At 47.9% G+C, this 20,991-nt stretch overlaps 1 long non-coding RNA gene and 1 pseudogene across 1 annotated transcript; one reads left to right on the plus strand and one right to left on the minus strand.

The window, feature by feature from the left end:
- Positions 1 to 591: 591 nt before the first annotated feature.
- Positions 592 to 1,060, plus strand: LOC136487459 (uncharacterized). The gene is made up of 3 exons (XR_010767267.1): positions 592 to 704; positions 786 to 887; positions 996 to 1,060. It is a non-coding gene; the product is annotated as an uncharacterized lncRNA (long non-coding RNA).
- A 12,599-nt stretch (positions 1,061 to 13,659) lies between these two features.
- LOC136488144 (protein NRT1/ PTR FAMILY 5.7-like) lies at positions 13,660 to 14,976 on the minus strand (annotated as a pseudogene).
- Positions 14,977 to 20,991: the final 6,015 nt, after the last annotated feature.

A 20,991-nucleotide genomic window follows, 5' to 3' on the forward strand; every position in this document is an offset into this window, starting at 1 on the left:
CGCCGTGAGGAAACCAGTGCCCTCGGCGGTTGCGGGATTCAGTTTCGCCAGGGTCTTAAAATCAAGTTTTTTGATTACGACTTGGTCGATTCTGTCAAAGATTGGCGTGCCGAGTGGTTTTACGCCGCCAATTTGATCCCTTCTCTTGTCGTTCACTCCGGATCTGGTCCCGTGGTTAATGACCGATGGGACAAGAAGCTTGAGTCACCTGCTGAGATTCAAGCGATCCAGCCACTCCTTGATAGAATTAGCATGCTGAAACAGCAAGGTTTGACCGGCTTTGGTATTGTTTCAAGTTTCCTTCGTCGCCGGGTTCAGCCCTTGAAAGAGCGAGAACATCTCGGCTTTGAGTATTCTGGGGCCGAGGATCCTTCGCGCATGGTCCCAGCTCTTGAGCTGACCGGTGAGGAGGTACTCGAGCGCCTTCAGAAGATGTTGAAAGGAGTGAGCGTCATTCCTCCTGCCGTCCCTGAGTACTCGGCCAACAACCCGCCCCCGGCTGTGAGTTGCCTATTCTCCTTTTTCTTTTTATTTGAGTTCTTTAAGTACTCTTTCTGCGTCCGTTCTTGCTTAGTTTTTCCTTGTCTTGGTGTTTTGTCTTTTTTCGTAGGTGCTTGGGCGGAACTTTGTTGATCCGATCCCCCTTGATGTTCTCCCTGCTGTGGCGGAGGCTGGGGATCGTTCAGCCGGTACTTCTGCAATTAGTAAGTCTCAAACTTTTACAGCCCTTCCTGGGGTCTCTTTCAGATTTGATGATGTATATGAAGAGTATGTTCCTCGTCTAGTCCCTCGCGGTCCTCGCAGTGTCCCGAAGAGGGGGCGAATGGACGGGTCCTCATCTGGCTTGCCTGTCTCCAAGAAGCCTCGCAAACCAAGTACTCCCTCAGGTACTCCAGTTGTTGCTAGCATGCTCTTAGGTGAGCACATTTAGTATTCCTTGTTCTTTTATTTTCATGTTTCTCTCTTGAACCGAGTACTTTTCATCTCTTTTTCAGCGGGTGCTCTGGTTTCGCTGGCTGAGGAAGAAGAGGATGATGAAGTTCCTCTCATCATGCGGCGGTGAGTCGTTTTTCATATTCTTGTCGGCTTGAATTTTTCCTCTTTGTTTTTAATTTTAGTCTTGAACTTTTTGAAGTAATCGGAGGTCAGGCGTGAGTTCTTCCGAGGCTCTCGCGCCGACCTCTTCCGAAGCTCCGGGGTCGAGTTCTTTGGTTGCTTCTGCCCCGAGCTGTACTGCTCCTTCGGTGTGGATTTCTTCCACCGCTCCAGCCCCGACTTCTTCCGCGGCTCCGCTGTCGGCTGTCCCGCTCCCGTCGCTGGGCGGCGGGGACGTCTTCGCCGTCGTGGTTCCCCCTGCGAGGCCTTCTCTTGGCTTCGCAAAGAAAAAAGTAGTCGGGTGAGTAGATTCTTGCTTCATCTTTTTGGCTTTTATCTTCCTCCCTCTGGTTCTTATTGGTGTTTCCTTTTATCACTTTTCAGTGCTTCGTCTTCTCTAATTTCTTCATCGACTTCTTCTCCGCCTCCCGTCATGCCAACGAGTTCTGAGCTTCGAGACTCGCAACATTCTGTTGATGAAGTCGCGGCGGGGGCTTCAGAGCTACCTGGCGGAGTCGCGGATTTGGTCGCTCCGGAGGTAACTGTGGCCGTCGCGCCGGGTTCTTCTGGGGGTTTAGCTCCGGCTTCCCTGGAGGTTGCTCTGGTCGCTCCTGCTTCACCCCAGCCGGCTTCTTTTTCCCCTTCTCTTGCTTCCGGCGGCCCTTCGATTTCTGGTGACTGTGGTGCAACAGTTTGATGCCACTCATCGGTTATCGGAGCTGACCGCAGCCTGGGGGAGCTTGTCGACCCTTGCGTCTTCTTTTGGTGAGAAACTTCAGGTAGGTTTTATTGCTATTTCTTTTTGCGTGTTTGTTTCTCTTTTACCCTTACGTCTTGTCTCTCTTTGCCTCTTTTTTGCTCAGTCTTTCTCTCGCGATCATTCTGGCTTCTTCTTCTCATCTGAGAATGAGAGGAAGCTGTCTTCGGAGGTGGACGCTCTGAAAGCCGATCTTGACCTCCTCCGGGCTGAGTTGGAGACGGAGCGTCAAGTGCATCAGAAAGAGGAGAAAACCCTTCGCGCCCGGGTAGTGGAGACGGAGAAGCAGAGAGATGCTGCAGTGGAGTCTGCGAAGAATGAATGCAAAGGTGCCGTGGGTTCTGCCTGTTTCTTCTTGTATTTTGACTTGTTTTCCTGCTAACTTGTTCTTGGGTGTCTTGCCTAGCTCTCCGAGTTGAGAAGCAGAAGCTCTCGGAGGGTATTGAAGAAATGAAAGCTCTTGTCCGTTCTAGTCACAATAAAGCTGAGGAGGTAATAACTCATGCTGAGGAAGAACTTGCCCTTGCTAGGTTGATTAGGCGCGGAGCTGACAGAGATCTTGTGCAGGCCCAAAAAACTATTGAAAACTTGTCCGGGAAGCTGGCGACGGCTACTGAGAATTGGAATGCTTTGTGGAAATCTTTTCGTTCAGTAGCCGATGTCCTTCGGACTCCGGCGGATGACGGGCAATCTTGGGCGCAGTTCATTCCCCGGATTCCGACTCGTTTCCAAGAGTTCGCGAAGAGGTGTGCCCAAGTTTGTACCAAGAATGTGCTGGCCCAGGTCCGGGTCCTTGCTCCAGAGGCGCCCCTCTCCAAGATAGCGGAAGAAGCTGAAAGCCAAGAATATCTCGACGCCGTTGAAAAGATGGAGCCTGAGGTCGAAGATCTAGCCAGTAGAGTTGTAGATAGTCTAAGTATTGATATTTCTTTTTCTGATGACAATGCCTGACTCAATTGAGCGTTCTCTTGTAATATTGTACTCCTTTTTAAATGAAGATTCTTTATTTTGTTGATGTATTCTTTGCCTGGGTGCGGTTGAAGTTATTTGACTTGCTGAGTACTTTGTCCTGTTCCTGTCTCTGCTCCGTAAAATAACTCTGCGCGTTATTCTGACGAAGCCTCTCGACTTGTCGAGTACTTTTCTTTTCTTTCTCCCTTGTGATCCGTCGAGTGCTTTGCATTAACAACCTTTCGCCTGCGCTATGTGAAATGACTCGGTATAGAATGCTGCCTTGATAAACTTCGGCATCCGAGTGCTTTCTTGAGTGGCACTCGTTCTTTTCCTATCTGGACGTAGCCCCCGAGCCTCTTGCTTTTCGGAACGAAGTGCTGGAGGGTCTTTTGAAGTTAAATTCGGCCGACTTGTTTCGGTTGTTAGCTTTTAGCTACCCTCATCGGCGGGCTCAAGCATCTTTTCAGCTATTTTGCACCCGGCCGGGACGCTCAGGCATGTTTTCAGTCATTTTGCTTTTTGTTTCGGGTGTTAGCTTTTAGCTACCCTCATCGGCGGGCTCAAGCATCTTTTCAGCTATTTTGCTCTCGGCCGGAATGCTCAGGCATGTTTTCAGCCATTTTGCTTTTTGTTTCGGGTGTTAGCTTTTAGCTACCCTCATCGGCGGGCTCAAGCATCTTTTCAGCTATTTTGCTCTCGGCCGGGACGCTCAGGCATGTTTTCAGCCATTTTGCTTTTTGTTTCGGGTGTTAGCTTTTAGCTACCCTCATCGGCGGGCTCAAGCATCTTTTCAGCTATTTTGCTCTCGGCCGGAATGCTCAGGCATGTTTTCAGCCATTTTGCTTTTTGTTTCGGGTGTTAGCTTTTAGCTACCCTCATCGGCGGGCTCAAGCATCTTTTCAGCTATTTTGCTCTCGGCCGGAATGCTCAGGCATGTTTTCAGCCATTTTGCTTTTTGTTTCGGGTGTTAGCTTTTAGCTACCCTCATCGGCGGGCTCAAGCATCTTTTCAGCTATTTTGCTCTCGGCCGGAATGCTCAGGCATGTTTTCAGCCATTTTGCTTTTTGTTTCGTGAAAACAACTCGTTGGAAGTCATGACACGGCATGCTGTGGATGAATATTATCTTTATTGATCATGAGTATAAACTAATACATATGTTTTTGAAGAGTATTGTCTTTCGTTGGTTGTGAACGTAGGTCCCTTGCGGCTTGCATGTCTGTTTTTCCTGAGTTGTTTTTACGCATGGAATCTTCTTAGCTGGCTGATGTGCCATGTATTGCTGACTTCTTTTCCATCTTCGGTCATTAACTTGTATGTGCCGGGTCCAGTGACTTTTGTGACAATGAACGGGCCTTCCCAAGGACTGAGTAGCTTATGTCGTCCATCAGTCTTTTGTATCCTTCTTAGCACTAAGTCTCCACCTTGTAGTGATCGAGATTGGGTATTCTTGTTGTAGTGCCGTCTTAAACCTTGTAGGTATCTAGCTGTTTGGAGGGTAGCGTTTATTCTGACTTCTTCTGAGCTGTCGAGTTCTAATCTTCTTGTGTGTTCTGCTTCTCCTTCATCATATTGTTCTATTTTCGGGGATGTCCAGATCAAGTCGGCGGGTAGTACGGCCTCTGACCCGTAAACTAGGAAGAAAGGTGAGTGGCCTGTTGCTCTGCTTATTTGAGTTCGTAGCCCCCACACTACTTTCGGTAGTTCTTCAATCCATTTGGACCCATAGTCCACTAGTTCTTCGTATAACCTTGGTTTTAATCCGGCTAGTATGAGTCCATTAGCTCTTTCTACTTGTCCGTTGGCTTCTGGATGTGCAACGGACGCGTAGTCTATACTGAAACCACAGTCTTGAGCCCAGCTTTTGAATTCTGTAGCTGTGAAGGGTGAGCCTAGGTCTGTGATGATTCGATTTGGCATGCCGAAGCGGTGCATAATGTCTTGGATGAACTCGACTGCTTTGGTTGCGCTGTATTTCGCGTGTGGTTTGTATTCAATCCACTTGGTAAACTTGTCAATTGCCACAAAGATGTACTCGAAGCCGCCTTTTGCTTTTTTCAGGGGTCCTACTTGGTCTAGCCCCCAGCAGGAAAAAGGCCAAGCGGGTGGAATGCAGATAAGATTGTGAGCTGGTACATGGGCTTGTCTTGCAAACATTTGGCAACCTTTGCATTTTCTGACAAGCTCTTCTGCGTCTTTCAAAGCGGTTGGCCAGTAGAATCCGGTACGGAATGCTTTGCCAACCAGTGTCCTTGAAGCGGCATGATTTCCACAGCAACCTGAATGTATTTCGTCTAGGATCTCTTTACCCTCTTCAAATGAGACACATTTTAGGAGTACTCCTGATGATGCTGCTCTTCTGTAAAGTTTATCTCCTACTAGAACGTAGTTCTTGCTTCTGCGAACAACTTGGGTGGCTTCTGCCTTATTTGCTGGTAATTTGTTTTCTTTGATATAGTCAATGAAAACTTGGGTCCATGAAGTGTTGATTATCAGGATCTGAACGCCTTTAGCCTGGATTTCTTGTGTTGTTTCACCGGGTTGTTTGATAGAGGGAACTGATAGTTCTTCTATGAATACGCCAGGTGGAACCTTTGCTCTGTCTGATCCAAGTTTGGCAAGGACATCTGCTGCAATGTTGGAATCGCGTAGAACGTGTAAAATTTCTAATCCTTGGAAGTGTTTTTCAAGTTTCCGTATCTCGGCACAATAAGCACCCATGTTTTCTTTGGTGCAGTCCCAATCTTTGTTGACTTGGTTGATGACCACTGCTGAGTCGCCGTATACGAGTAATCTTTTTATTCCGAGGGTAATCGCGACTCGTAGCCCGTGGATGAGGGCTTCATATTCTGCTTCGTTATTTGTAGCTTGCCATAATATCTGAAGGACGTACTTGAGTTGTTTTCCTTCTGGAGAAATGAGGAGAACGCCTGCTCCGGCCCCGCCTAGTTTGAGTGATCCATCAAAGTACATCTTCCAATGGTCGAGGATTGTATCTGATAAGGGCTGTTGGATCTCTGTCCATTCGGCCACGAAATCGGCGAGGGCTTGAGATTTGATTGCTTTTCGTGGGGTGAAATTGATGTCCAGAGCTCCAATTTCAACTGCCCACTTGGATATGCGCCCTGTGGCGTCTTTGTTGTGTAGGATGTCTCCGAGTGGAAAATCTGTCACTACAGTAATCTTGTGGCTTTCGAAATAATGGCGAAGTTTCCGAGAGGTAATGAGTAAAGCGTAGAGTAGTTTTTGTACATGTGGGTACCGGATTTTGGATTCTGACAGTACTTCGCTGATGTAGTATACTGGACGTTGTACTTTATACGCACGCCCTTCTTCTTCTCTTTCTATGATTATTGCTGTGCTGATTACTGTGGGAGTTGCCGCAATATATAGCATCATATCTTCGTCTTTCTTTGGGGGTGTCAGGATAGGCGATGAAGTGAGGTATTCTTTAAGTTTTTTGAAAGCTTCGTCGGCTTCTGTTGTCCACTCGAACTTGTCTGTCTTCTTTAGTAGTTTAAAGAAAGGTAACCCCTTTTCGCCGAGTCTTGATATGAAACGGTTGAGGGCCGCCATGCATCCTGTTAGTTTCTGCACATCTTTGACACTTCTAGGTGGGCCCATTTCTGTTATGGCTCGAATTTGTTTGGTGCTGGCTTCAATCCCGCGCTGACTGACCAAAAATCCGAGTAGTTGCCCTGAGGGAACTCCAAATACACATTTGTTTGGATTCAATTTCCATCTCCATTTCTTCAAGTTTTCGAACGTTTGCTGTAAATCTTCAATTAGGGTGTCTGGGTCTTTTGTTTTCACCACCACGTCGTCCACGTATGCCTCCACATTTTCACCGATTTGATTCCCAAGGCAAGTCTGGATAGCTCTTTGGTACGTGGCGCCAGCGTTTTTTAGTCCAAATGACATGGTCTTGTAGCAGTAGGCACCAAACGGGGTGATGAAAGATGTCTTGCTCTGGTCTTCTTCTTTTAGTGCGATCTGGTGATACCCTGAATAGCAATCGAGAAAAGATAATAATGCAGATCCTGCTGTCGAGTCAACTATCTGGTCAATGCGTGGTAGCCCGAACGGATCTTTTGGGCAATGTTTGTTGAGATCTGTGTAATCGACGCACATGCGCCACTCGTCTGTGTTTTTCTTCTGAACAAGGACCGGGTTCGCTAGCCAGTCTGGATGTAGGATCTCCTTGATGAATCCGGCTGCCATCAGTTTTGTTATTTCCTTTTTAATTGCTGCCTTCTTGTCGGGTGAGAATCGTCGTAGCCGTTGTTTTACAGGTTTGGAGCTTTTGTTAACATCAATTCTGTGCTCAGCCAACTCTCTTGGGACCCCTGGCATGTCGGCTGGCTTCCAAGCGAAGATATCCTTGTTGTCCCGAAGAAAGTTGGTGAGCGCGAGTTCCTATTTTGCCGAGAGGTGAGCGCTGATAGTCGCTGTCTTGGAGGTGTCGCCTGTGCCTAAGTCGATTTGCTTGACGTCGGCTTCTTTTGGTGGTGCAATGATACTGGGTTTTTTAGCTGGTATTTCTAATTCTTCCTGGCTTGTTTCCGCCGCTATTGTGGCTATTTCTTTTCTTCCATTGTCAGCTTGTGCTTTGGCTGCAATTTGGATCGCCTGAACGTCGCAGTCAAAAGCGCGCTTTAAATCGCTTCGAAGAGAAAGGATACCGTGGGGTCCTGGCATTTTAAGCAGTAGGTACGGATAATGTGGTATTGCCATGAATTTGGCTAGCGCCGGTCGTCCTAGGATTGCATGATATGATGAGTCGAAGTCGGCGACTTCGAATTTGATAAACTCTGTTCGGTAGTTTGAAGGAGTTCCAAAGGTAACAGGTAAAGTAATTTGTCCGAGTGGCATGGCTGCTTTGCCGGGTACTATTCCGTAAAAAGGCGTGCTTGTTGGTGTAATCATCCCGGCGAGTTGTAGTCCCATTTTCCTTAGGGTTTCTGAAAAGATGATGTTAAGCCCAGCTCCTCCATCGATTAGTACTTTGGTGACGGTCATACCAGCTATAGTTGGATCCAAAACCAATGGATAATGGCCCGCGTTTCCCACGCTAGTCCATTGGTCTTCTCTGGTGAATTGGATAGGATACTGTGACCAATTGAGGTATCTTGGTGTAGCCGGCTCTGCTGTCATAATGGTCCGTAGTGCTAGTTTTTCTTGATGTTTGCTTCTGCAATCCGGAGCCCCCGAGAAGATCACTGCTACCGTTCCCCTAGGTTTTTGGAATCCTTTGTCCTCGTGGTTGTCTTCTTCTTTTTTCTGATTGTCCTCTTTGGCGTTTTCCTTACTATCTTTTCTTTTGTATCGATCGTTGAAAGTGTAGCAATTTCCGATGGTGTGCCTCCCGCCAGGGTGTAATGGGCAACGTATGCTTTCAATGTCATCATATCTTCTGGGTTTGGGAAACTTCTTTGATTTGTCGGCCATTGCCACAGTATTGTCTGGTCTACGTTTTCTTTCTTGATGTCTGCTACTCCGATGATTTTGCTTGTCCGAGTTGTCCTGGTTGTTTCTGTCTGGGAACCTTTCCCGTGTTTTTTCTTCTGCAGTAATCATCTTTTCTACTGTTCGTCTGAATTCTTCATTGTTTCTCGGATTTTCTTTGCAGAAATCTTGAAATTGCCACCTAGCCATGATTCCGTGAGAGAAAGCTTCAATTACTTCTCGTTCGGTTATGTCATGCACTTGAGCTCGTAGTTCGCCGAATCGTCGATAGTAGTTTCTGAGACTTTCACCTCCCTTTTGCTTGAGTCCTTTTAATTCTGCATGGGTGATTGGATGTGTAATGATTCCTGCAAAATTCTCGCAAAAAGCTCTTTGCAAATCCTCCCAATTTCTGATAGATCCTGGGTTCAGTTTGTCGAACCATTGGAGAGGCATGGCTTCCAGTGCCATGGGAAAGAAAAGGGTTTTAATATCGTCATCTCCTCCGGCTAGTTCAATTGATTGTGAATATATTCTGAGCCATTGCCTTGGTTCGGTTTTGCCATCATACTTGGAGTGGTTAGACGGTTTGAATTTGTGAGGTAATCGTACTAATGCAAGCCTGTTCGTGAAACAGGGGAACCTGTCGTGCGTCTTGGTTTCTTTGAATTCGGATTCGGCACCTTCTTCTGGCCAGCTGTCGTTCTGACGGGAATAATCTTGCGAGATTGTTTGGGTAGGTATCCTACTTCTAGTCTTCCTGGGTTGTTCAAATCGGTGGCCCTGATTATGTTCCTTCCTACTTCCTTCATTATGGCTTCCACTTGGCCCAAGTCTTTCGAAAGCAGATTTCCTTTGATTTTGTTCTTCTTGTCTGTGGGTTGTTGATCTTGCGGGTAGTCTTGATCGAGCTCTCTCTTCATGTGCTTTCGGGATTGTTGATCGGAGCAAGTCCTGGAGCTGTTCATACTTTTCACTGGGGTGTGAAGTTTTTCCGAGTTCTTCTAATGCCTCTCGAATCTTATCGTAGGGTGTATTCGCCGTGCGTCTTCCCTCGACTTCTCGTTGTGATTTTCTTTTGTCGTACTCAGCCAATTCTGACTCGTATCTGATCCAAGCTTCCTTACGCTGCCTAGCACGGTGTTGACGCCCTTGCTTCAACTTGTTTTTTCTTTCTCTAGCTTGTCTCTGACTGTCTGTTTCTCCGTCGTAGCCTTGGGCAAACGGTGATATGTTGGATTCTGATTCATCTGATGATCTGACATCAGGTGCTTCCGGGAGATTTAATGGTGACCGCGGTCGTCGAACCATGAGTACTTCTCGCGTATGAGCAGTTCTGTTATTGACATTAGTTTTCATTCTGTTGGAGTTACTGATAACTTTAGTAGATGCCTCGGTGTCGTAGATTGAGTCTCCTTCCTGGTAAGGTAGAATAGCTGTTGCTGATGTGCCGACTAGTTGGGTTCCGCTATCCTCAGGGACGGAACCCGGCCAGTGGATGATACAGTCCTGCGATGTTATTGTTAGCACGAGACCCTCCTGAGCTCCTGTCAGTGGTATCCCGAATCTAGGATTGAAAGATCTTTCGACCTGCCCCTGATAGGATTTCGCCATGTTGTCGAGCCCAAATGGAAAAGAATTCGACTTCTTGTGATAACTCTGGGGGTAATCCGAGTTGTTTCGGGTTGTGCTCTGGAATCTTTCCGAAAGAGAACTCGGCTTCCAGAAAGCACTCGGATAAGACTTCGCCTTGGAGCTTGAATTCGAATCGGATACGAGTGGTCGTGAAATCTGATTTGAATCGGATACTATGAGTTGCGCGAATCTTCTGGTGAGCTGATCCGTTGCAGTTGTTGAAATAGGAACTTTTTCCAGATGATCTGAATCTTTGAGGAGATGGCTTTGAAGTCTGCCGTTGTTATCTGCCTCGCAGATCCATGAGCCGAAGATGAAAGTTGATCCCGTCGGGAAGATTATGTTGTCGAGGTCCATCGAGCTCTCGGATGCAAGTCGCCGAAGTCCCCTACCTGGCGCGCCAGCTGTCGATGTTTTACCATCGATAGCCTGCCACGGGGGTACCCGGGGCAGTATGTTCGGGCTTCGGCGTATGCCGAACTCGATGGTTAACGCAAGACACAGTCGATTTATTCTGGTTCAGGCCCTCGATCGTAGATCGAGTAATAACCTTACGTCCAGTCGGCCTTAGCCTTTGCGTTGGATTGATTGTCAAGGGTTGTGTCGTACAATTGTTGTCTATGTGTGTGTTCTTTGATCTAGGGACCCCTGCCCTCCTTTATATAGTTCAGGAGAGGCGGGAGTCCTAGTCGGTTACAAAGTAGAGATCCTAGTAGGATTACGTGTAACTAGTCCTAATAGGATTACATGTAGGAAATCCTAGTTGGACTAGGTCTTCTTTTCTCTTCTCCGTGGGGAACCTTATGGGTCCCGCATCGACAGTGGTCATTGGTGACTTTGTTATGATACCGTAGGCTCATTAATTTAGGGGTATGATTTGTTTCCTTTCGGATCTATCCTGTATTTATATTGCAGAAATGAGACATGAAGTTAGGCAAAGTCATCCCTATTAGGTGCAACTGTATCCTGGCCGCAAACGGATTGTAGCTTGTATGCATAGATCATTTCTCTTGGCTGATAACAGAGCACAAAAATAATGGAATAATCAGATGATTATATATTGCAGCTAACAGTTCCTGTCTTCGTGCCTGAATCTGAAACTTCAGTTTGGAATCTGTAATTTGGTGAATTGTTTCATTTAGCTATAATACTTCTTGTATGGTTCTGAACTATGTCCATTTGCCTGCAGCTCCAAGAACCATACGGTAGACAGATGACAACAAATATGCTTGGTCGTTGTCTCCATCGATGGAATCGACGGAAGACATCTGAGCTACCAGGGAGACAATGTTGAAGGCTGAAATAGTTGCTAGGAATTATCAAAAAATCGTCAAATGTTTAGTGTAGTTTTGACGTGTTCTTGAGACATGTGCATTTGTATGTCTGTGATGTGATTCCCTGTTATTCTACTCTGAAGTCATCCATCATGCCACAAGAACTAATGGTTCGTGATGTCAGGAAAGCTGTCCAAATTGTTCAATTACAACCTTGTAATTTTTCTTTTACATGAAAAAAATTGGTGCTTTACTCAGCTTCCTACCACTTTGGTTGTTTCTTGGAAAAAAATATAGTTGTTTAGTTGTTGTCGTGTGCATCTTTGAAATACTGCCGTTGCGTTAGCACGGACATTATACTAGTGATTAGTAGTAGGATTCAAGAATCAATTGGTTAGATTACTTGCAGCTGATATCGTATATCCAAGATTTAAGTACTAATTGATCTTTAAATCTACCAAGTGTATCTCTCGAAGACATTTTATAGAGATATAAGATTTTTTTATGGTAACAGGAGGGATTGCCGACTACTGGATTATAGAGATAAGATGTGCATGATGCCTATGTTCGTAAGGACGAGTATGCATGGTTAACGTGGGCGTTAGCATTTATACTAGTTTGGGAAAACAAAAGGCGTGTAGAATCGAGATAATCCTCATTTTGCTTGTGGTGTGTCTGCAGTTCCTGGGGTAGGCATGCTACTAAATGGAAACGTGACAGGGACGCTAATCAGCCTGTCTATCAAAACTTGTATTCTTATGAGAAATTCTCTGCGGTCCTTTTCCGCGCGTCACGTCAGGAGCTCTTCAGTCATTCGGTTTGGATCTCAGACGAAAAGAAGCCAAAAGAGTACCAAACCTTTCCAATAGATGCTACTAATTCCTAGTTATTACTCCCTCCATCCCAAATTGTAAGTCATTCCAAGAATCTTGGAGAGTCAAAGTTTTTCAAGTTTGACCAAATTTATATAACAAAATAATAATATTTATCATACCAAGTAAGTATCATTAGATTCTTCATTAGTTATATTTTCATATTATACCTATTTGATGTCATCAATCTTTGTGTTTCTCTCTATAATTTTAGTCAAACTTGAAAAAGTTTGACTCTCCAAGATTCTTGGAATGACTTACAATTTGGGATGGAGGGAGTAGATCTTAAAAAGATGCTAATCCATAGTCTCGTCTAGGTCATAGATATAGAGTAGAAATTATGGCTCCACATCGTACACGTGTTTTCTTGCACACATCAAAAAAATTTTGGAGTATTGTACATTTTAAACTACTCTAATATAAGTAGGTTATTTATTGTACAAAAACCCAATTGATTTCTATGCTAACGGTTGAGATATGCTAACGTGTGAACACAGTTGAGATATGCTTGATTCGGACGTCACCGTACTCTTCTGAGTGAGGTTTCTATGCTAACGGTGAAAGAATTTATATAACTGCAATATGTGATTGACATAAATCTGATAGGTTTCCACAACCAACACAATTGGTTTCTATGATTTGTTTATCTGTGTACGTTGAAACTGTCATGCGGTGCCCGAGGACAGATCAACGGATGGTTTGTGGGTTAGTCCGCTAGCACGCATGCTCGAGCTTCGAAGAGCTATTGGGAGTCCTAGAGACCTGGACTCCCAAATGTATGTTTATGTGAAAAGGTGCTACAATCGGGGGTAAAATATGTAGCAGAAATTACATACTAGGTCAAAACATGAAAACAAATTCAGAAAACATATTTTGGTCGCTAAAAGAGTTTTAAAATTTGGCACATCTATAATACATACAAATATGTACTCCATGTAAAAAGTTGGGATGCAAATTTTCTTTTGAGAAACTCATACAAAAAAAACAAATTTCAGATGTGCGTGCATTAGAAGATGAAATTTCTAGGATTACGTCTTCTAGTGCATATACACCTCAAATTTGTTTTATATATATATATATATATATATATATATATATATATATATATATATATATATATATATATATATATATATATATATATATATATATATATATATGTATGTATCCAACTTTTACATGTGAGTATATATTTATATGCACCATAGATATGCCAAGTTTTTTTAAAAAAAATAGGAACGAAAATAATTTTTTAAATTGATATTGTATTTCCATCTAATATGTAGTTTTCACTATATATTTTGCCACGATCGGGTGTGTCCACCAGAGGTCCAGAGGCGTCCCTGAGATCTTCAGCAGTTCGTTTGTCAGCAGCACTTACACGTGTCGAGTTGAGTTTTTTTTTTTTTTTTTTTTTTTTTTTTTTTTTTTTTTTTTTTTTTTTTTTTTTGGTGATACTACGCAGTCTACGCACGAAAGGCTGGGCCCGTTGTTGCAGTTCCTTCGTCTCACATTGAAACACAACAGCGATATGGGAGTTGGGAACGCCGCTCGCCGCATCGCATTGCCTAGGCCACCGGAGTCGGAGACGAGTGCCCAGTGCCGACGCGCACGTTTGCCATTTGTTCTTTACAAATTAATTAAGCTCACGAATGTGAATATGTGATGATAGGTTGGTTTCATGACCACCAACGCGGCGAAGGCGGCGCACTCGACGTCGCCAGCGGCGGATTTGTCGTCCCCGACCGACACTGTCGGCGGCCTTGACGACGACGGTCTGCTTGTACGAGTACTTGGCGGCGACGAGCGCGTAGGAGGCCTGCAGGTTGACGGCGCCGATGCAGGCGAGCAGCCAGTAGAAGAGGTCGAGCCTGCTGCCGTCGAGGTCCTTGGCGAACCAGCTGGCGCGGCCTCCCAAGGAGCTGGCGCGGTCGGCCGCCGTGATCACCAGGCTGCTGAGGAACGTGCCCGCGCCGAATACGCTGAGGTAGAGCCCGATGCCCAGGCTGCGCATGCCGTCGGGGACCTGCTCGTAGAAGTACTCCTGCAGGCCCGCCACCGCGAACGCGTCGCCCACGCCCATGATCACGAACTGCGGCACCAGCCACAGCACCGACACCGACACCGGTGCCGGCGACCGCAGGAGGCGCCGCCGCTCCACCGCCGCCGCCACGCCCAGCGCCACGGTCGAGAACGCCATGCAGACGCCGACGCGCTTAAGGATGCTGAGTCCGCGCTCGCCCCCGCGGCGGCGCAGGCACGGCACCAGCGCCCTGTCGTAGAACGCCACCGTGGCGATCATGGCGACCACGGACAGCGCGAAGATGGACGCCGCAGCGAGCTCGAACTCGAAGCCGTGCGCGCCGCCGACGCCCAGGCGCTTGTCCATCACGCTGCCCTGCTTGATGAAGAAGGTGGAGCCCTGGCGCCCAGCGCCACCGTCATCCCGAAGTTGAGCGTCGCCACCAGCAGCTTCGTCTCCTCCACCTCCGTCACCGTCGTCGCCAGCCGCCACGCCCCACTCGCTCCCTCGCCGGCGCCGCCGTGCTCCACCATGGCCGCCCTGTCGAGGAACCTGCACGTACGTACGTACGAGCCACCGTTGCAGCACTTGTAGATTTCTAGGGAGCAAAGCATGCAATTGCATTTCGCGATCGCTTTAGTTTATTACCGTAGTCGGTCGGTGTGGCAAAGCAGCCTCTTGTTGCCACTCTGCGGCGGCCCGACCTCGTACAGCTCGGCGGTGTCGTCGGGCAGCCGGAGGCGCCTCTTCCTGAAGGCGGCGACGAGCACCCTTAGCCGAGGCGCTCCTGCGCGTAGACTGAAGAATCTGAATATAAGGGGCAGGGGGCGCGGCAGGAGACTGAAGAATCTGAATCTTTCTACGTAGTATGTACACACAAATAAACAAAAGGATATGGATCGATCTCCAGTCCTCGTCCGACGTCCAAGAGATCAGGTTATGACTCTGCCTTCAACTGTAGCTTCCACTGCGAGATCGGTTGTCAGCTACTACAACGCGTTGCGATTCCAGTTTATCGCGCCGGAACTCAGAGGTGCAATGCAAGGGCCAGGGCGCCAGGCAAGGCATCCATCGCCCATCGGCAGCAGCCAGCGTGCCAGCAACGCGCTCAGAAAGCGGCCGCGGTGCCGTGTTGCAAACTTGCAATGCAATGCAATTCGCCGGGTGGCGGGTGCGTTTCGATCTCTTGCCGGTTGACACTTGACTGTGTGACCAACCTCCAACGTCGTCATCGTTTGTTTCGTACCCCTTTTGTTCCAAATTATTTTTTATATAAGGGGCGGCAGAAAATTTAAGGGGATTGCTATTATACAAGTGCCTGATTTTTTTGAAACGATCAGGCGACGTTGTCAGCCATCTATCAGGCTTCTCTTGTTCCCTACGTCGACTCAACAGCAAAGAGCAGCAGACAGTACATGAATACCCATCGCCTGAGATCTCAGGCGACTAAATTCTAGCATTTATGAAATTTTAATTACCTCAGTTTTACTAGACGATAGAAAAGAGTAGAAACAGAATTAGATATTCACAACTGGAGTTCCACTAGGGTCCACAGCTACCAACTATATACCGAGAAAAAAAAAACAACAAAATGCTGCGTATAAGGCGTCCGTCCACCCGGACGGTGCCGATGGTGGGCCGCGCCGCAGCTCAATGACCGCTCATCCACTCGCCCTCGCCCTCGCCCCCGCCCCCAACCGTTCTAAAAAAACATTCTTAACATAGGCGAACGTTGTAAGGTGTCCACCTCCGTTAATGGTCTCCCTAAGCAGCCCGCTCTGTTAATCGATTAACCGAGCCGAACGCCTCAGGTTAAGGATTAAAGGAGGCAGCCAGTTATTATTTGCCCGTCTTCATTGATGACTTTTTTAGTTTAAAAAAATAATTTCTTGCAATTTAATTTAAATTTGAATTTGATGTTTTGACGACTTAAATGTAGACAATGCACCTCAAATTTCTAGGGTTACGTCTTCTAGACTTCTAGTGCATATGCACCTCAAATTTGGTATGTTTTATATAATTTTTTAGTTTGAGTTTCTATCCAACTTTTACACGTGAGTATAAATTTATATGCACTATAGATTTGTTAAGTTGTTTTTTTAGAAAAAACATAGAACTACTTGGTTTTTGTATTTGCATCCAATATGTAGTTTCCACTATATATTTTGCCACGATCGGGGGTGTCCACCACAAACACGTGTCTAGTTGAGTGTGCGTTTTTTTTAAAAGCAGTCGAGTGTTGATACTACGCAGTGTACGGACGAAGTCTGAGCCCCAGTTTTTTTGGGCTTGCTAGCACCCGCACGATGGGACAGGTGGGGCGCCCGGACGTCCACGCCAGTTTATTTCTCATGCCCTGAACTTCACCAGCATCGAGAAGAGGGAGAGGGGGGTAGCGGAGGTCCAGCCGGCGCTGAGAGGAGGAGGAGACGCCGAGATGAGACAACAGATGGCGAGGAATTTCTTTTGAAACACTCGATGCAACACTTGTAATCTAGATGCAACACTAAATCTATTTTCGAAGGAGATGCAACACTAGATCTATTTTTAAAATATTTAGGACCTCTTTGGTAGGGCTCCGGCCAGCTCCGGCTCCGGCCACTGTAGCAGGGTGTCGGCTGCTGGGTGGCCGACAAGAGGCTGCGGGAGCCGGAGCCGCGGAGCCAGAAAAACGAGCTCCGGCGGCTCCGCGCGTGTCAGTGAGAGAGGAAAAGGAGGGGGAGAGAAAATCGGCTCCGGTGAACAGTGGCGGGTGTCGGCCGACAGGCCGGAGCCGGAGCTGTCGGAGCCCTGCCAAACAGGCCCTTAGATGCAACACTTGTAATCTACGTCTGAAGATAGAAGAAACACTTGAAATATGTATATGAAACATTTGTAAAAACACCTGAAAAACACTTAAAACCATTATAAAAAATGTATGCAACATTCAGATAAAACATTTGCAACATATATGTGTAAAAGCATATGCAACATCTTAAAAAAATACACTTGCAACATACGTCTGAAAAAACATATGAAACATGGAACATAAGCTTGCAACATACATGTGCAATCATTGCAATATATGCAACATTTCAATCTACTTTTATAATATCTATATAAAACATTTGTAACATACATTTAAAACATTTGAGACATATAGCATGTTCGGCAGGTCGTAAACGATCATGAATTATTTACTGTTGGCTGGTTTGGTGTGAGAGAAAAATACTGTTCCAGCTTATAATCCACGATCGTATACGAGCAAGCGAACAGGCTGATACATCTAAAACGCATAAACATACAGAGCTTGATGTCGACTGGGGCTCGACGGGGCCTGTTCGGCTTACCCCATATTCAGCTTGTTCGGCTTCTTTTTTCAGCCGGAACAGTATTTTCCTCTCACAACAATTCAATCAGAACCATGTTTTCTAGCCAGTTTCAAGTTTCAGATGAGCGAATGGGACCGGGTCGGTGCGGCATGGCCGGACCTCAGCACTGGATCCCGCCCGTGGGGCCTAGCGAATCGGTCCAGGTACTAGCCTCTGGCTAGGACGTGAGAATGGACGCGGGGAAGGAGAACGCACTGGCAGCCGTGCGTAAGGATGGCAACGGGTCGGGTTCGGATCGGGTGGAGTCTCCGTGCACCCAAAACCGAAACCCGAAATCGAAACCCGAATCCGCCCCGAAAACCGATTCGGGTGGAAATCCATCACCAAAACCAAACCCGCGGATACCCGAAACCCGAACGGATACCCGAAACCCGAATGAATACCCGAAACCCGCGGATATATATACACATATTCACATGTATAAACAAGAGGCAACAAATAATAAATATTTTCATGAGTCAACTTTAAATAAATTTAATAATCTAAGTAAACAAATTATTATTAGTATATTATAAAACATGAGTTTTAATTCCAAATAATTTATTTCGGATATCCATTGGATATCCACGGGTAGAAAACCAAACCCGAAACCGAACCCGAATGGTTTTGGGGCCCCGAACCCGAAAACTGTGGGTGAAAAACCATCCCAAACCCGAACCCACAGAACCCGAAATCCGTGGATATCTGCCCCAAACCCGATCCGTTGCATCCTTAGCCGTGCGAGCCGCTTGACGCTGGGAAACAAGCGTCGGGCCGCGGGTGCGGATTGCTATTCACGGGTGGGTGGGTTGGCGTCCGTGACCCGTTTTTTTAATTAGAAAGCCCGTTGTTCCCTCGTGTCACATTGAAACACACTAGCAGTCAATGGATCGTTCAGCCCAACAACTCGCACTAGCAATCAATGGATCGTTCAGCCCAACAACTCGGCTGCCTCTTTCCACCAGTTTGTTTTAGCCCAACTAGACTGAATCGTGTCTCATAGTAAGCTTTTCTAAAAAAAAGTTATCTCTGACTTCTACCTTACCTTTAAATCTATATACTCTTGAAAGTCTCTTCTTTTAGTCGAGTAAGACTTGTTGAGTACCCTTAAGTACTCAGGGTTTGTTAACCCCTGTTGCAGATTTTGACTTGTTCTTCTAGTTGAGGTCATGTCGGTGGGCTCTACATGGTCTGAACATCTCCTAAGTCGCTTCCGCAATTCTATTCACATTTTGGAACTTAAGTTAAGTTTTACTCAAACATGTTTTGTAATCTAATACTTTAAGTCTTTCGCACTCCGATGTAAGTTAATTCAAGTGTTGTAATGTTGTGGTAACTCCACGTTGATCCTGTATGAGTTATAAAATGTGGAAGATTCGGGGTTCCCTGATGAACCCCGACAGACTGGCTCTCGTGTGCAACTATGAGAGGTCTTTAGGACAATGACAATGTGAAAATGGACCATGTAATTTGGATGGTTCTGTGCCACAGGGAGACTTCAATCTCCGAGACGATGACGCAGGCCGGGGCAGGAGGAGTGCCCGGGCGCACAGGGGTTGGGAGATCCTTGATGACGATCTTGGGGGCAGCAGGGCGCCCCCACCTGGAAACCACAGAAAAAGCAGAGGATATGAACGACCAGAGCGGGATGGAGGGGTACAGGGGCCGCGGAAGAGGCGACGGGCAACGGAGACAGAGCCCCCGCTGCTGAGGAAAGGCGCACCAGGCCACCCCCCCCCCCCCCCACCCCCGGGTTGTGGAAGACATGGTTGGTCGGTGGCGGCGCATCGTCTGGGTGGGCCCAGAAATCGATGACACGAAGGCGAACCACCGCAGCAAAGCCATCAGTCATCACCAAGGTTTCGGAGAAGGAGCCGAGCAGGGACATCCTCCACGTCGTCCACCAGCAGCAGCACCCGAACAGTGAAGTCGGTGCCGAGGAAGCAGTCCGGGTCCACGCAGCACACATTGCCGATGGAGCGGATGGCTAAGGTGATGCGCTCCAGAGTCCAGTGTTCGAGGGGGAAGTCGAAGGCCACAACCTCCACCAGCGTGCGGTAACGGGCGACGTAGCGGAAGTCCGCCTCCTCGTGAGGCTCGATCACCAGCAGGTGCTCGCCAAGGCGAGGGGGAAGTCGAAGTCCACAACCTCCACCAGCGTGCGGTAACGGGCGACGTAGCGGAAGTCCGCCTCCTCGTGAGGCTCGATCACCAGCAGGTGCTCGCCAAGGCGGATGGGGACCTGGCGCACGGTGGCTTCCCTGTAGTAGGGGTGCCTGAAGACCACGATCATCGCGCCCCAGGAGGAGGTAGCCAGGTGGTAGACGGGGGGGGGGGGGGGGGGGGGGGGGGGGCGGGGGGGGCAGATGAAGAGGCCAGGGTCCGCAACAGCCGGCTCCACATAGGATTGGCGTAGGCGTAGCAGCGGCTTCGCTCCAGATCGATGAAGGGCATGTGGACTTCTGCATAGCCTGCGATAGAGGAGGAGGAGGATTCTGCCGTGAGTAGAGGGGACGCTAGGCGCCCAGGGACGAAAGGGGTCGCGACCCGCCAGGCAGGGTGGCGAGCCGAGCCGAGCTCCGTGCGACCATCGTCGAGGAAGCGCACCCTGGGAGAACGGCTCCGCTCTTGGCGAGCCGGGGGAGAGTGAGACCGGGAGCCCTGGCAGAGCGGAGGTCCAGGAGGGGGAGCACCAGGTAGAGCGGTCCACGCCCGACCAGCGCGTCGCCGCAGTCGGGGAGGTCGGGGCCCTGGTCGGAGAGACAGGGCCGTGGCGTCGCCCAAACATCCTCTCCAACAGGAGGCGCGGAGAGGAGCTCGACATGGTGCACGCGAAGCTACGGTATGGCCGGATCGAAGGCAGGCCCGATACTTCACCGGGTCTCTACAATCCACAACCTTGTGATCGGTGGAGAGACAGCGAAAGCACTGGGAGCTGAGTGGAGGAAGAGAGCGAGTGCGGAATAAATAGCCAGCCGGGGCGGGTGTGGGCGGTACGATCCCGGATACCCACGGCAGGTTATATGGGCTATGCCTCCAGGGACGGTCCAGCCCGCAAGAAGGAGCCTTGCGGGGCATGATTCTGTTCGGCGACCCCCGCAAGGCACGGAGAGGATATCCTAAAGATGTTACGAGATCTGATAGGATATATACGATCCCATGTTTCTTGTAATCTGTTATTACTTTCCGGTTATCTCTCAGATCTAACCGACTTGTAACCTTGCCCCCCGGACCATATAAGGCGGGCAGGGACCCCTACGAATTCACGACAAATCATACGATAGCTAATGCAAATCAACAGACCACAGGAGTAAGGTATTACGTTGTACCGACGGCCTGAACCTGTATAACTCGTGTGTCTCTGTTGCCTTCTTGTTCTCGATTACACGCTCCTCTACCGATCAATCTACCATCGCGGGGTGCCCCTCGGTGGACTGCCGACGATATTCCGTCGACAGTTGGCGCGCCAGGTAGGGGTGTGCGTGCTGTTTCCTTGTCGAACAAGATGGTTTTTTCCGCAGGCTCTTCGTCCCTCCCGCGGCCCGGCCAGATCTTCACGGTCGGATCCATCACGTGGGTCATCAACGC

Source organism: Miscanthus floridulus, chromosome 10 (assembly GCF_019320115.1).
Source record: "Miscanthus floridulus cultivar M001 chromosome 10, ASM1932011v1, whole genome shotgun sequence".
Lineage (NCBI taxonomy): Eukaryota > Viridiplantae > Streptophyta > Magnoliopsida > Poales > Poaceae > Miscanthus > Miscanthus floridulus.